Source organism: Cryptomeria japonica, chromosome 10 (genome assembly GCF_030272615.1).
Source record: "Cryptomeria japonica chromosome 10, Sugi_1.0, whole genome shotgun sequence".
NCBI lineage: Eukaryota > Viridiplantae > Streptophyta > Pinopsida > Cupressales > Cupressaceae > Cryptomeria > Cryptomeria japonica.
Window position 1 is genome coordinate 296,976,814 of NC_081414.1, and position 17,110 is coordinate 296,993,923.

The following is a 17,110-nucleotide window of genomic DNA, read 5'->3' on the forward strand; positions in this document are numbered from 1 at the left end:
GGACACAAGAGGGGTCTATCATTCCAATGGAGGAGGAGGGGACTATGATTTGATGCAGTCCTTCGGAGGGTCTTTAGATAGGAGTTATGACCAATATCCCAGTTGGTAGAGACAAGAAATCTATCCAGTTTGACTTGAATTAGATGATTACCTTTCCTATTATTCGACCAAGTGTAGGGGACACCCTGAAGATCGAGATCAAAGAGGCTAGTAACATTAATAAGATTAGCAAGATCTCCCATGCTATTAGAAAAATCCACATGACCTCCACATTTCTCAGAGGGGTAGAGAGGGGTGTTGAAGTCTCCTGCCAACATGTAATGAGAATTCTGGTCTGCAAGGATGAGCTCAGAAATTTCCTCCCACACCAGACGCCTTCTCACTTTGGAATTGGGGGCATATATATTGAACAAGTGCCAACAATGATCACCATATTGAAAAGTAACCGCCAGGAAGTTCTGAGTGCTAATATATATATTTCCTTGGACTTTGAAGGGGTCCCAGAGGGTAGCAATTCCCCTAGACGCCCCCAACGCCTCCACATACAAAAAAGTCAGCCCTCGACCAAAGTTTACCAACAATGGTTGCAAAAGTTTGGTAGGATGTTTTAACCTCCTGAAGAAGACAAATATCAAGTTTCATTTCCAAGATATATTGTTTTATAGCAATGCTTATGGGGATTGTTAAGACCCCTTATGTTCTAGGAGAGGAACTTCATTTCTTATTCCTATTGATTCCATCAAGGGTCAGCTATCTGCCCCTTGCAATATCCCTTGCCATAATTTTATGTCTAGACACCCTCTCTGTTGGTCTTCCAACTTTACTCTCAATACCCACATCTGCCTTCTTAGCTAGGGTTTTCTTCTTCTGGGTCAACCAGTCTTCATTATCCGTAGGGGGAGAACAGGGTGGTGATAACTTCACACAAGAAGTCAGCAGGGGGATTTAGCCACTCCTTTCAGCTTCTTTGCCTTGCTAGGGGGACAAAGAGAGGCTGTGATTAACAACTTATTTTCACCCGGAGGGGTCATAACACCATAGTGGTTGAAGGGGGGTTGTGGGGTCGTGGGGATAAATATAGCAAGAGGCTTGGGGGAGAGGTAGCCATCACCTGTAGCCAAGGAGGGGGAGGCAGGGGGACTAGGAGATAGCCGTAGACTAACCATAGGGGGAATTTCACCATCTTCCAAAGGCACAATTAGGCTAGATTTCTTCACTAGATCTACATGGGTTTTAGAATGTCAAGGATCTTGTCAGTGTGGGGGTAATCATCAGAGATCTCACTCACATTAGGCAGTCCCAAAGGGGCTAAGGAAGAGGGAGCACTTGGGTTGATGGGTTCATCTACAATAGCCTTTTCTTTTAGCTTGGGTTCTGCAGACGCCGAGGTCCTACACTTAGCATACGCGTGCCCTTGTTTAGCACATTTCTGACAAAAAAGAGTAGCATTTTCATAAACAATGGTCTAGGACCATTTTCCCCACTTTGAGTTTAAAGAAACAAAGTTGGGGAGTGCTTTGTTAATAGCAACATTGACATAGAAACGGACATAAACCAACTTGGATTTAGCAAGAGTGACCGAGTCCGTTGTAACATAGCTGCCAAACAAGTTCCCAATCCAGCGAATGATCTATTCATCCCAGAATTCCAGCGGGAGGCCAGGGAGTCTAACCCAAATAGGAGCCATGTGATTGAGTTCGGTTGAGGGGTCAAAACCAGGCTTCCATTTAGCAAGAATTAGAATATGTTTTCCATAGGCCCAAGAGCCCGAGAGGACAAAGATCGGGTCTTCCTTCGTAGTAAACTTGAAAAGGAAGAGTCAACACTTCCCTTTTGTTTCCATCTTGCCTTAGCCCAACGCCTAACCATGCCAATAGATGATCTGAAGGAGAAGAAGCATCCAACTATCGCCAGGTGAAGGGATGAAGCGATTTTATCTATGAGACTATCTGGGAGCTTGATCTCCGTTCCTTCGTCAGTTTGGGTAAAGTTAGCCAAAGCCGCTTCCAAAGTCGTATAAGTGGACCCAAGAAGGGCACTTTTCCAGTTGGATTTGGATTCTTTCTTACCAATCTCCGCATTCTTCTGTCCGGAAGCATTTTCCGGCCCAGGGGGGGGTGTGTGTGTTCTTGTTTGCTTCAGGGTTATCCAATCCTTTGTCCTCATCATTCAGGCCAGATTCCGTCAGTACCAAAGATGAAGAGCTGGAAGGAATATCAACCTTGGTAGTCTTTTCTGTATGACCCACAGATAGTGGGGTCCCAGATGCAGAATCGAGGGCATGTGAATCGATCGTGGTATCAGGGGGGGGGGTCTGGTTGCAGAGAGGAGGGGACCTCCCCAGAGGGGGCGGTCATATAGTTGATTCAAATTCGAACGATGGCAGAGGCGGGAAAAGTTGTAGAGCTCCCTACTTCTAGTAGTAAGATGTAATTCGAACCCCCAAAGAATGTTAGTCCTAGTGATGCACATCCATTTAGGTTCCCCTAAGTGCACCACACACATAATAATAAATTAAACATTATTAACATTATGCAAGGTGTACAACACCTAATTCCTAATAGATTCCACATTGCACAATTAAAAGGTTAGATTATTTTCTATAAAAAAAACCAAATTTAATAGTAAAACATCATTTCAAATTATAAAGTGTCAACTTACAATCCAACATCATCAAATCACACATAAAATTAAATAAACATATTCAATCTTTGTGATTTCAAAAAGTATACTTATCTATTTATAGTTTAATTTTTTAATTTTATATACTAAATCAAGTTATTGATCATTGTCATTTGATTAATCTACAATGAAAAAATGATAATTTAATCGATAAAAAAAATAAAATAAAATTTATTTAATTTTCTTTTCATATACATATACCATGTGGTGAACATTTAATTTTTTAAAATTTTTATATTGATGGAAAACACTTCTTTTCTTTCATTTTAACCTGTGGGGATTTTAGAAATCCCTCCTGAAATTAGGGGAAAAGGATTTTAAAAATACTTTTAAGTTAAGAGAAAATCTTCAAATCATTTGCAGTCAAAGAAGTTCGAGCTATTTTGGACACCGAACAAAAGTAGCATACAGAAATTGACTTCCATATTAAAAAAAAATATAAAAAAATATCGCAGTTTAAAACGCGTTGAGAGGGTGTCACTGGTGGCCTTAATCTGTTGTCTCTGTATCTTCGATTTTATTACAGGTTCGACCTTCCAACCTTCCATTACTGCAAATTCAACAGATTTTTCGTACAGTTTTCCCAAGATTTAAGAAATTTTCTTTCACTTCATCTCATTTTTCAAATATAAGTACCGATGGCTTGTAATTTATGTTATAATTCAGTATTGTATGATAATTTTTACGAGTGCTTTTAATGGAGCTAACAGGGCATGCATTTTGTGCCCTAGTTTTGCCTTACATACTGGTTTGACCAAGTCCCCCGAACGGTGTAAAGCCATGTTAATTTTTTCCACCACTTGAGGGTTTGTACGAGTTATATTGCCAGGGCTTGTCTTTGTAAATGTTATCTCGTAAATTTAGTGTATTACTATTAAGGAAAACGCATTTTTAGTTAAAATTGGGTTGGAGCTTATTATTGTGGATTCATCAACCGTGTCATTATTTTCGGTAATTTTGCACTTAGGGTAAAATTTAAATAGATGGTATTCACAAATACGGGCTAGATAGTTGAATTCTGTAATTGAATCTGGAGGGGAATAGGATATGTGAGCGGTCTAAGAACAGTAAGGTTGATCCTAGAATAACGAATCAGAAGTAAATTAATTACTGTTTAACTTGATTTATAAATGACAGCTTTTAAGAGAGATGAGTGCTGTTGCGAATCAGGAAAATAATATGTTGGAAACTAAAAGAATTCAACATAATGAAGTCAGGAATTTTATTTTGGAAACCTTCTGTGAGGGAAAGCCCAGCTTTGGTGGTGGCAAATGTACTTCAAACCGTTGTAATATTAAAAAATTACCAAGTCCAATGAGATGCTATGGATGCAATCTGCACCTTGCTTGAGGAATTACATACACAATTGTCTAAAGTTTAAACTTCTAAGCACAACTATGAACCGGCTGAATTCTACTTTAATTTTATCAATACAAGATTCTATTTGTCCTCATATGCTCAAAAACGTACTCACAACACTTTTATTATTGCTGTACATGCTGGAGCATCCTTCTCGGGCCTCAGAAGGATCTTGTGGAAGTTGGAATCAGAATTTCTGTTTTACAGTCAGGGATCAAAACTCCAGGTGTGGGTTTGTTCCGCATAGTCAGAATTGGCTTTGCAAAATTTTGACTGTGTGTTGTTTATCTGTTTTCTGATTAATCTTACTGTGCATTAACTAAATAATAAACCACTTGTAGCTTAGTATATATTTTTATTCGTAAGAAGATGTGGACATGGGGTCCACTCCCGTATATAATAAAATATATAAAGAAAGAATCGCAAGAACTGTCTAATAGGGGTGCATCCAATAACTCCAACTGGGGATAATCACAAAAAAGGCCATTTTGGGCCAAATCTATATAGTTACTGCTGCCACAAACAGTAACACAGCCTATGCTAAACTACAGACAAGCAGAAATGCTTGCCGCCACCCATAAAAACTACCTTCCAACCCATATGACTGAATTGAAATTATTTGTTTTCTAGAACGCCCTCAACTTCAGGACCAACCTCACAGCTTGTCATACCTGAATTTTCTTGCAGCTCAGGAGAGCTCACAGGAACATATTCCTCCAACGCAAGAGTCTTCCGCAAGATCTGAGAGGCCTCCATGGAGCCATTATGGAGCGAACAGCAGATGGAGATTAAGGACAAGCACCAGGTGAAGGAGGGGAGCCAGCCTTAGTGTCTTCAGAAGGAGCATGAAGTTGATTTGAATCTTGGGGAGAGCTGGGAGGGGTGAAATAATGCTGAGGCCCAGCCCCACCCCACTAGGATGGTTCACCAGAAGATGCCGAGGATCCCACAACATGTTGTTTATGGCAATGGGATGTGAAATGGTTCGTTGAGGAACACTTCTGGTATCTGAAGGTAATTTTCTCATAGTCAATAGGTTGCCTCCAACTCCTATCACCCACCTTCAGCAATATCTCTGCAGGCAAGCCGTGAGGTAAATCCATCTCAACACATATGTGAGTGCAAGTAGAATTCTGATAATCGATAGTTTCCTTGGAAGAGCAATGATACTTCCCAATAACCATTCCCAATGGCTCACAAGCAGTTGAGTTACCAAAATTGTAAAGGGAGATATGGTAACCAGACCCAAAAGAAAGCTATAGTGAAGATTTTAGAACGTGGATCAAAGGTTTGGAACCAAGGTTTCATACACCAGAAATCACCACTGAAGGTCCAAGGGCCATTCTCCAACACCAAATCCGTTCCACCTGAGAGTCAAATTTTAGGATAAAGAATCCCTTGGCATAGGGGTAAAACCAAATTTCCCCTTCCATAAATTCTTTCCATATCTCATAAACCCATGAGTGTAGGTCACATAATTTTAGCCAGATCTTTGTAAATCGACATATTAGAACATGTTCCTGCTAAAAGACTTCCCTGTCCATAGCAAAATCCTCCAAGCTAACTATTGGGGTTATATATGAGGGGCGGATAAGAAGGGTGGGCACTACCACATGGCACTGCTTGATTTGGGAGAGGACGACGCATCAGCAGAACAACGTTTTCCCCCACCACCATCTCGGAAACCCACACACAACACCTCTTTAAAGTTTTTGTTTGCTGTTGTAGGATTTGATCGTTTTGTCGTAGCATTGGGAGTGCGAGGAATGGTCCCCAAAGCTGCAGATGCACTAGAGGGTTAGGGCATTGTGGAGCAATGAGGGCCGTGGACTATAGGCCCTTCATCAAACCCTTTGAATCTGGCAAGACCCTAGCAGAAGCCACTCCCTCCAAATCCTAAAGCCGCGATCCAGACTGGAAAAAGCTAGGGACCTAAGTACCCTGGAGAACAGATGAAGTAGGGCGTGCAGGTGAGAAAGAGCGACTGGGAGCATGGTGAATGTTGCGAGCCATTGAAACAATTATTTACAATTTTTTCAATTGTAGCTAAGTATATTTTAATTTAAGTTGCTGGTTCGGGTTCGAAGAACCGGTACGCTGGTACGACAAAATTTTGAAAAGGGGTTTGGGTTCGTTAGTAAAAAAACATATATATATATATATATGCAGCCTATAAGCATGAATTAAGATTAGCATGTCATATAGCATCATATAAACAACCAAACCAACATAAACTTGTAATCATAGCATCATGATCATACCATAACAGCATTATATACATCAAGTTTAATATCAAAATGACAAAATATTCAAGTATCATTGTTTCAACTTTCAACAATTTAAAGTTTAATCATCAAATGGATTCTCTAATTCATCATCCTCATTCTCTTCCTCCTCATCATCCTCCTCATCATTGACATTGACATTAGATGAACCAATGCCAATGCCACTTGCACTTGCACTTGCACTTTAAGTTTTCTCGCTATCCGAGTCATCAAATGCAACAAGCTGAGAAGTGAAAGCATCCAAATCAGTATGCTCTGACTCTATATCCCACATCTTCGTTTCCCCTTGCTTGTAGTCATGTTGCTTGTGTGAAATGAGCCAAGTTAATGTTTTAAAACTCACTTTTAGGGTTATATTTTAATTTTTTATGTGGTGGATTTTTTAAAAAAAAAATTGCAAAAAAAATACTATTTTTGGGCCATTAGATCCCCGGGTTTGACTTGGGTCCTCCTGGGTTCGACTTGGTCCGAACCAGGCCTGTGCATCACGGACCCTATCCGGACCACAAGTGGACCGGACTAGGACCGGACCAAACTGGTACCAGGGGTCTAGGGGGGCAAACCTTGCAACTTAGTATTTTAACTACGAAGTGTTGTCTAATTTATTATAAATCTGAAACTACTATTGGAAGAGAGGAAGGGTTAAGAAAGTGTGTATGAAATGGTTGTCAAAGGTTGGATGAGGCTAAAGGAGGCTAGAGAAATTCTAAGTGATTGGGTTATATGGTTTAGGTCTGTGTCACAGTACCAAACAAGACAGATCTTAGTTTGGCCATGGGTGTGGCTTGGATTTGCTTAGTGTAGGGTATGCCTTAGGTGAACATGGGCTGGACATGGCCATACCCAAGAGAAACTACCACTGAAAGACATAAAAAATTGCTTAAAATTGAAAATTGTTGTTTAAAAAACAACTTTATTTTTTCATAAAGTAAACCTAAAACATCATTTGGATACGATATTGGGTTTGCCCAAAAAACCTTGAAATTAGGTCTGAAAGTGATCTGAGTCTTGGTACGGTCTGGGTTCGCACTTGGGTTTGGCCTGGGCGCTCAGGCTGCACCCAGTAAAACCTCGGCCGAGCTTAGGCGTTTCCAGGCCTGTGGGTGCCCAAAAATGAGGCCCACAATAAAAAAACACTTTTAAAACATTTAAAAACAATAAAAATCCTAATTTCGCCCTATACTTGCCTCTTTTTGGTCATCACACTCATTCTTGATCACTATACTTGCATTTTCAGAATTTTTTCTCTCCAAGCTTGTTTTGAAGGTTGTTGATTTTTCTTTGAAGGTGAAGGCTACAGAGGTTTTAGACATACACCAAAGGCTTGGAAATCGTTAGAGAAGGAAGATTTAGCCATCAAAGGTGAGCGAATCTTCATTTTTTCAAGTTTTCAAGATTTTTCAAGTTTTTTTTTTTTTTTAATTTTCAAGTTTTTTTTTAAAATTTTAAAGTTTTGAATATTTTTTTACACTTTGTATATATAATAGGGGGTTATAATGCCTTCTTTTTTTCAATAATGTTTTGAATTTTCCATTTTAGGTTCATTTTTCATACATAATGCCTGCAAGTGGAAGCTCTAGTTCAATTGCCCAGGCCCGAACTAAAGAGAGCCCTTTTAAAATTGATGAAGGTTCACCACTTTGGCGTTACACAACAATGATCAAGCAAATGTCAGGTGGTGGGAGTTTTCTTTGGTTGTGTAACCATTGTGGCATAGAGTATACTAGCTCATACTATCGAGTGAAAGGTCACTTTTGTACCATCCTTGGAGACGAAACAAAAGCTTGTAAGGGGCCAAATAACAAAGAGCTGCCAAAAGCTCTAATCTTGCCATATATTAGAGAACAAGAGGAAGCTAGCAAGAGAAGCAACAAACCAAAGACTAATTTTCCTCTTGCCAAGGCAAGCTTGAAGAAGCCTCCTAGTGGCTTCACAAAACCAGCTGGCTGTAATGTCCCCTACTATGAGGTCGCTGTATAATTATCAGACATCATTATGCCTTAAATCATGACACTAAACTAGAGAACAATCAGCATTCATAATGCAATTGATAGCTACTATACTGAAGCCCCAATCCTTACTTCTTTCCTAATCATCAACCCTAACGGAGGATGGGGAATTACTTGTTAGGGCGCTAGGAAAACCATTCTCCACAAATAGGCCCAAGGGTTTCAAGAACACCTATCCATACCATCTCTTGAACTCCCTAAGGGTTTTAGGAACATCCGTCCATACCACCTCTTGGGGTTCACCTGTTTTGGGAGGCATTACAACCGCCTTTCCCTAACAAAACCAACCTATCCTCATGAGGGGCAATAGAGAAAGATTAAGGATTAGGCTCTGAGTATACTATTCTCTCATTTATTATGAATATATATGTAAACAAATGACATTAAACATAATTGTTATATAAATCTGATTAACAAATATAAATCTTATTATTTTTGTTATATGTGTATATAAGAACAAATGTAACAGTTTATACTATAGGCCATATATTTGTCCTTTATTCCTAATAGAATTCAGATGTAATATTACTGTAAATAAACATTCAGTTTATGAGTGAGATACAACATAGCAATCTATTGTTACACAATGATTGCCAATATAATACAATTTGCCAATATATTAATATATATTCTCCTTTGATGATGATCCCCCAGAGTTATTTTTCACAGTATATATATATCTCTTCACTTGCGATGGAAGGTGCACGTCCCTTCTATAGCCATGCCTCCTCTAAGGGCGACGTTTCTATGAGAGTAGTCTTCATCACTTAGCCACTAATCATTCGTGCCTCTTTATCAATGCTCATGGTGAGTTAGGAATGTTCATGCCTGGGCAAACATGCTTTCTACATGATCGAACATAGAGACCAATGTATATGTGGATAAGGAAATTGATGCAGGTTTGATGGGTTTAATAGCTTGATATCTTGGACCGAAATCCCTTAGAAAATTGTGAAGTCTTATTTCATAAGACGATCTTTTGAGATTTTAAGAACTCTCTGTAACGAGGTCATGACACTAGCCCACATCCTTTTATGGCAATGCCACCACTTTCTGAACCAGAGGATGTTGTGGTTACACAAAAAAGAGGCCCATTGGGTAGGGCCTTCAAAAATGAAATTAGAGAGGTTGCAGATTAGAGCGTTGCTCGTTGCATTTGTGGCAATGAGCTTCCTTTCAACATTGATAGATCACCTTATTGGCGACAGATGGTGAATACCCTTTGCAATACACCTTCTGATTATGTTTGTCTCAGGTATGAAAAGGTGCGAACCACCTTATTGGTGGAGGAGAAAGCGTTCATAGAGACACAATTGAGAGTGATTAAAGATACATGGTCGGAAACAGGCGTGTCCACCGTTTTTGATGGATAGAAAGATTTCAAAAATAGGCCATTGATCAATGTTATAGCAATGCCCCTTAAAGGGCAATGTTTTTGAAAGTAGTGGATTGTGAGGGGCAAGTGAAAAATGCAAGTTTCATTGCCAATATCCTCAGAATCCATTGACATAGTGGGGCCTCAAAATGTTGTCCAAGTCATAACGGACAATGCTAAAAATTGTAGGGTAGCTGGGTCTATAATGAAGGCTACATATAATCACAGTTTTTGGACACCGTGTGCAGTCCATTTACTCAATTTAATCATGCAAAAGATTGGCAGACAAATTGATTGGGTCAAACAAGTTTACATGGAGGGTGAGGAGATTCAAATGTTTGTGACTAAAAATCACATGTCACAAGCCATATTTGGGACCTTCTCCATGCTGGAGTTGTTGAAGGTAATTTAAATTTAATTTTTTAATTTTTTAGTATTTAGTTTTTATAGTTGATATATGATGTGTGTTTTTTTATGCCATGTTACGTTGCTGAAACATGATTTGCATCTTAGACACTTGTCTTAAGATAACTTGTGAAGATGCAAGAGGCCTTGAGCTATGGTCATCAACAACTTGTGGAGTGTATGTAAGCAGTCAAACAGACAAAGAGCCCAAAAAGTAAGAGCATTGACCCTTGATGATGATTGGTGGAATCGTGTGGAATATGTTTTGAGTTTCAGTGACTTTATCATGAGCATGATTAGGTATGCTGATATTGATCGCCCATGTTTGGGTGAAATTTATGATGGCATGGACTCCATGGTGGAGAAAACAAGAGCAATAATAGAGGTCTAGGAACATGACCGAACGAAAACATTTTTCAATTTGCAACAAATTATTGTTGATTGTTGGAACAAGATGACCACCTCCTTGCATCTCTTAGCATTTGCTTTGATGCCAAAGTTTTATAGCACAAAGTTACTTGCATTGCCAAGGAGAGTGCCACCATATAGAGATGCAGAGATTGCTATTGGCTATAGGGCTTCTTTTAGAAAGATATATCAGATGATGAAACTTGAAAAATTGTCTTGAGCGAGTTTGACCAATTCGTATCTTCAAATTGTCATGATGTTACCACTGTTCATGCCAGATATAGGATGGATGCCGATGAGTGGTGGTATGTACATGGTCAAGGCTCCATTTTCTTGCAACCTCTTGCAATTAAAATTCTCTCCCAAGTATGTATCTTTTTATTTTTTGTTTTTATCATTTTTCATTCGATGCTATCATATTAAAATATTTTTATTTTATAGTTTTTGTTTTAAATTTTTATTTAAATGTTGTATGCAAACTCAACAAGTTGCAAGTTCTTCTTCAGCTGAGTGGAATTGGAGTACATGCTCCTTCATCCACTCGGTCAAGCACAATCTTTTGGGTGCAAAAATAGTAGACGATTTGGTCTACATACACTCCAACCTTTGTCTATTGTCACATAAGAACCCTGAATACAATGATGGTGTGATAAGAAATTGGGATCTAGCCCCTAAGTGTGCTGATTTAGATGCTACAGATGCACAACTTGCCCAAGTTTCTATAGATGATCATGAGGCAGCCCTTGCACTTGAAACATACATAACTAGTGGGAGTGTCAATCAAATGGATTGTGGGATGTTGAATGCAATGTTGACCTTGAAGATGATGCTTTTGATGAAGATTAATATGGCTATTAAATATGGGCCATAGCTTGTAATTTGAATTTTTATTGTGTTATGACATTTTGAGATTTGAATATTATCATTTTTGCAAATTATGAATATGATATTATGATATCATGAATATTTATTGACAATTATGGATTTATGAGTATCATTCTTCTTATAGTTATACACTAATACAGTTTATATTTTATAATTTTGATGTTTGAACATATATATAATAGACGTATATATGTGTGTGTGTGTGTGTGCGCGTGTGTGTGCGTGTGTATTATGTATATATATACATATATATTATCGACGAGGGCTTGATTGTCAAAAGGGGATTTGAAGGATTCAATGCCATAATAGCTAATGGATTCACCATCCCTTGTACCAGGAAAATTAGGCAGCCCAATATAATCATAGGAGAACATAAGGTATGTGATGATTTTGATGTTGTGGGCTTAGGAGAAATCAACATTGTTTTGGGTGTATAGTGGCTATACTCCCTTCGAGAATTTTATAGAACTATCAATCATGGAGCTTAAGTTCTTATTTGAAGGAAAGGAAATGGTATTGTAGGGAATTTCAAATAAGACACCCAGCCTAGTTACAACAAAGAAATGGAAGGTTCCATCCACAAAGAACAAGATGGATGGGTAGCCAAGTATCCATTCATATTCTTGGGTAAGTAGGGAACTTATCATGTTCAAAATAAAGAATGAATATGGTAATGTTTTTAGTAGTTTGCCTCTTAGATCACCGCCATATAGAGGGACTCTGCACATCATGAAGTGGGAATCAAGTTCCCAACCTGCCAAAGTCACTCATTACTGCCACCCTAGGATGCACAAAGGAGAATTTGCAAGAGTTTAGGGTTGTTTTGATGAGTATGTAATGGTTTCTTTGGTTGCAAAGAAATTAGAGATTAGTCATGGTAACCTTGCACATACTTGGAAGAAGACCAAATATGCAGATTTGGGCATATGTTGGAAAAGGTTTGATGAAAGTTACCATTTATCATTCAGGGTAGACATTCTTACTGATTTTATTATTACAAGCGCATATTAGAGAATTGTAGGAAGCACAAAACGTTATTGGATGACATGAAAGTTATGTAGTACAATTTTTGTATAATACAATACAGATTTTGGAGGTCACATCATGTATGAGACTAGTAGCAAGAACATTGTTACAACTGATCAATTATAAGAAAGGAAAGAAAGTATCAGAGTGGTGCAGCGAAAACGTGGTGGTGAGTTCATTTTTTAAGAAATTATTGCATCACACAAGGAATTGAGGATTTGGATTTGCCAATTCTTAGGGATGATTGGGGATCCTGGTATTATAGAGATTGTCATTTGCGAAGAGGTAGAGCTGTTGAACTTGCATGGCTTGAGGACAAGCAATAAGAAATAATCTAACGATAATATGTTAAGTTGGGCCTATTCAGGCCTAGTCATTTTATTTAAAAAGGATAACTTAAATAATATATTTAAAAAAAGAAGTTTTTGAACACTTTGGACAGAACAAAAAGGATAAATGTTTTGTAAACACTTTTGATGGAAAAAAGAAAATTTAAATTGAGGGTGCAAAAGCAATTTATAAAAGGAGGGTGAATTGATTCTTTGCATCATCTGTTGCTGTCATCAATTCTTCTTTTCAGAGATTGAGCACTTGAAGACGAAAACCCTTTTGTTCGTGTGAGGTGATTTCATATGGGGATCACATTTGTGCTGGAAGATTGTAGTTATTCTCAATTGATATAGTGCTACTACAGTGTTGCTATCAGCATTAAATGCTTAAATCTGCTGTCATAATTGATCATGCTTCCATATGGGGATCACATTTGGAAGCATGATTCCATAGACGAAAACCCTTTTGTTCGTGTGAGGTGATTCCATATGGGGATCACATTTGTGCTGGAAGATTGAAGTTATTCTCAATTGATATAGTGCTACTACAGTGTTGCTATCAGCATTAAATTCTTAAATCTGCTGTCATAAGTGATCATGCTTGGTATGTGAGGGTTTCCATGTTTATAACAACATATGAATTGTCGGATCTGCTGCCATATCTATGATATTTTGATGTATGAGGATTTCCCAAATGTAATGCTGTTATCAAATAGTGCTGACCAGCATTTTGGTAGTGAAATTTGGCATCTATACTTTACATTTCATATTTATTCCAGTTTGCACCATCAAAATAGAGAATTGCATATTTCCTAAGGTTTCTGGTTGGGGAAGGCTGACAGTCTAAATATTTGTAGTTGGGGCAGTCAAGTAGGACAAGACCCTCTCTTTGTGCTCAGTGTTTCGAAGGAGCTTAATTATAGGCATTGAAATTCTAACTTGACTCATGACATGGGTAGCATCAATGGGAACATAGTTGGGCAAGGGGCGGACTGAGGTATGATTATATCATTAGTGTTGGGAATGAATGGTAGGACATTGCTGCAAGTGCTCATATTCTTGTTATTGATAAGAATGAAGATTACAACCCCCATAGATGGTATCTTGTTCTTGTTGTGGTGCCATCTGGATTTCACTTGTTTTAACATTTGCATTTTTGGCTTTGGGTACTTCAATACCACTATCTGGTATATCAACCCCTTTTGTTTTTGGGATATACTTCTTTTGGGCTGCTGAAATTTGCACGTGAGGGTTTTTCTCAACTGCCTTCTCTGCCAGGTCACAGTCCCTAACAATTTTTTTTTTTTTTCCCTCCATTAGTCTATAGGATAGATAATTTAGTTTGGCTGCAACAACAACCTCATTCTTAGTTGATACTTGTCTATTCTGTAAATGATATCCACCTTGCACCAACCTGACCAATTGCACTGATAAGACCCTTAGTATCTTCACTTGAAGGCCTAACCCTCGTGTACCTTTGATACATGAGTTCTTTGAGATACTTGGATCACTTCATCACTAAGTTGACATATAAAGTTGGAATTTGGGACTAATAAATGCCATACTCGATTGCGACAAACCTCTGCTCCTTCTCCTCCTGCTGCTAGGAAGGTGCAGTTCTTGAGGTTGCGTAATTGAATTATAGTAGTCAATGGGGGATGCTTCCAGTTTATTTTTCTAATTCACCCCGTATTTATATTAGACTTTAGATCTTAGATCTAATAGCCTTCCTCGATCCTAGATAGATAGTTCAATCTTCCTTGGATTATTGAGTGACCTTGGTTGAGCCATCCCTCCTTTACTCTATAGTCGATAGGGGCAACCTCATAGTGCAAGAACTATCCATCCATAATTGAAAGGCGCACCTTACGACCGGCCTATGAGAAACAAAAGCCCAAGGTCTTGGATCCTTGAACTTGGGGACTAGTGGGCAGAGATATAGTTTCTTGTCAATTCATATTGGCCTGAAGTGCTGCCTCGATCAAATTGAAAAAAATCATTTTCATTAGAGCAAATTGCATATTCTATTCCTTTGTTTATGAGACTATATTCATATGTGTCAAACTGATCTATACCATGGTCTTCATAATATTCAAGATTGCCTCATTTGGGAATTCATCCTCTTTCACTATAGCTATTGCAACTACACAATTCATAGGATCATGAGGTGAATAGGATGCTTCACACCATAGTGAATCTTTTTGAATGTTCACATGATCTTTCCTCAAGTGGTCTGAGGTTTCATTGTTCTTATGTCCCTAATTCCCTGGCTTAGGAACTACTTGTCTGTCTTTACGCCTTAGCTTTTTAGACAAATTTGTGTTATAGGCCTTGTACCATCTAACACTTCTGCCACCATCATTTACTACCAACACTGTACATTTTCAGCATATTTAGTGGCTGTATTTTATGAGCTGCACCCTGGTTTCCAGCCTTGTAGGAGCATCATTCTTATTTTTTGATTAGTACAATAATCCGTGTGCCAACATTGGACTGTATGACCTGTTGAAAGTGGAATTTGCTTACATTTATGTGTTGAAAATTGACATCAATAAATTTTTCTTACAATTAGTTGCAGACCTATCTATGTGATGCTCAAGGGTTGATTGCTGTTGATAATAATTCATTTGCTGATTACATTGGCTGCTATTATTTATGTCAGCATTAATTGTTCAAAGCTGCTGTCATAATTGATCATGCTTGGTATGTGAGGGTTTCCATGTTTATAACAACATTATGAATTGTCGGATCTGCTGCCATATCTATGATATTTTCATGTATGAGGATTTCCCATAATCCATAATTTCATATTGGCCTGAAGTGCTGCCTCGATCAAATAGAAAAAAATCATTTTCATTAGAGCAAATTGCATATTCTATTCCTTTGTCTATGTGACCATATTCATATGTGTCAAACTGATCTATATCATGGTCTTCTTTAATATTCAAGATTGCCTCATTTGGGAATTCATCCTCTTTTGCAATAGCAATTGCAACTACACAATTCATAGGATCATGAGGTGAACAGCATGGCTCACACCATAATGAATCTTTTTGAAGGTTCACATGATCTTTCCTCAAGGGGTCAGAGGTTTTATTGTTCTTATGTATCTAATTCCCTAGCTTAGGAACTACTTGTCTGTCATTATGCCTTAACTTTTGAGACCAATTTGTGTTATATGCCCTGTTATTGGTCTTTGACCTTTATTGAAATGAGTAGCAATATTACTTGGAAGCATCCCTTGTTCATTTCTTGCAACTTGGTAAGATAGATCTTTTATTGCACACATAAGCTTATCAAGTTTATCATTAGTTGAAATAGGTTTGCTTTGGACACCTTTAGCTGGTTGAGAAATCTTAATGTCAACTCTTACTATGTGTTTATTGAACACCCTCATGTTACTTTCAATGTCAATGGCTGTAAGTGTAACATTGTAACAGGACGTGGCTAAATTGGCTCCAAAACCGCATGTTAAAACTCATATTATTGATTTTTCGAAAAATCAAAGCCGCAGCTAAGTCTGCTGATCATGATCAACGATCTGTAATTTTCAAAAATCAATAACACAAAGGTTACTGATTTGTACTGTGTGGTTTTGGAGCCAGTTTAGCCGCGGTGTAATATATAGGCCTCCCTTAGAGTTGGAGGATTCTTGTCTTTGAGAGTCTCAGACAATATCCCAATTTTGCATCAAAAGCACCACAAATTAATACTAGGCACATATATTCATCGGGTCTAAATTAAGTGGCACTTTCCTCATAGTCATTGTAAACCTGCTGTTGAAATCCACAACTGTCTCACTGATTTCCTTTCTTATGGTTGTAGAACTCATGTACGAAAAACTTTGGGTCTATCCTCTCTCCATATACAACCTAAAGACCCTCATATATTTTTTTCATGAACCAATGGTACTACCCAATAGACTTTTATACCATTCCCTTGCATTGTCCTTCAACGATTGCACAAATAGTTTCATTGTGACATCATCATGGTCAATCCCATACTCATTAGTTATATTAATGAAGTGCCTGAGGTGTTCTTCTCTAGAGATTGCAACGCCCTCCTGAAACTTAGGAATTTCCCCTCTAGTCTTATTTTGAATTTGATTAGGATAATCTGAGATTGCATAGAAGTCTAATTGTTCTAATCTATCCAATTCAAGGGGCTACCTTGTTGGAATCTTTGAGCTTGTCTCCTAAATGGAGCTTTCACATTACAAGAATTATTAACCCATGGGTTATGTTCCTGATTTTGATTCAGTGGCTGATTACTAGCATACTAATCTTGGTTTTGATTTTGTTGATGAGTAAACTGTCAAATCTGCTATTGAACTTAGCTAACTTCATT

The 17,110-nt window shown here is 38.1% G+C and overlaps 1 protein-coding gene across 1 annotated transcript in view; it reads left to right on the forward strand.

Annotated features, from left to right (window-relative positions):
- The first annotated feature begins 2,973 nt into the window (after positions 1-2,973).
- The window catches only part of LOC131029359 (uncharacterized RING finger protein C548.05c), a 90,665-nt gene continuing 76,528 nt past the window's right edge, over positions 2,974-17,110 (forward strand). The window contains exon 1 of the mRNA XM_057959826.2: positions 2,974-3,208. The gene's annotated coding sequence lies outside the window, so the exon portion shown is untranslated. The remainder of the gene's footprint in view (positions 3,209-17,110) is intronic.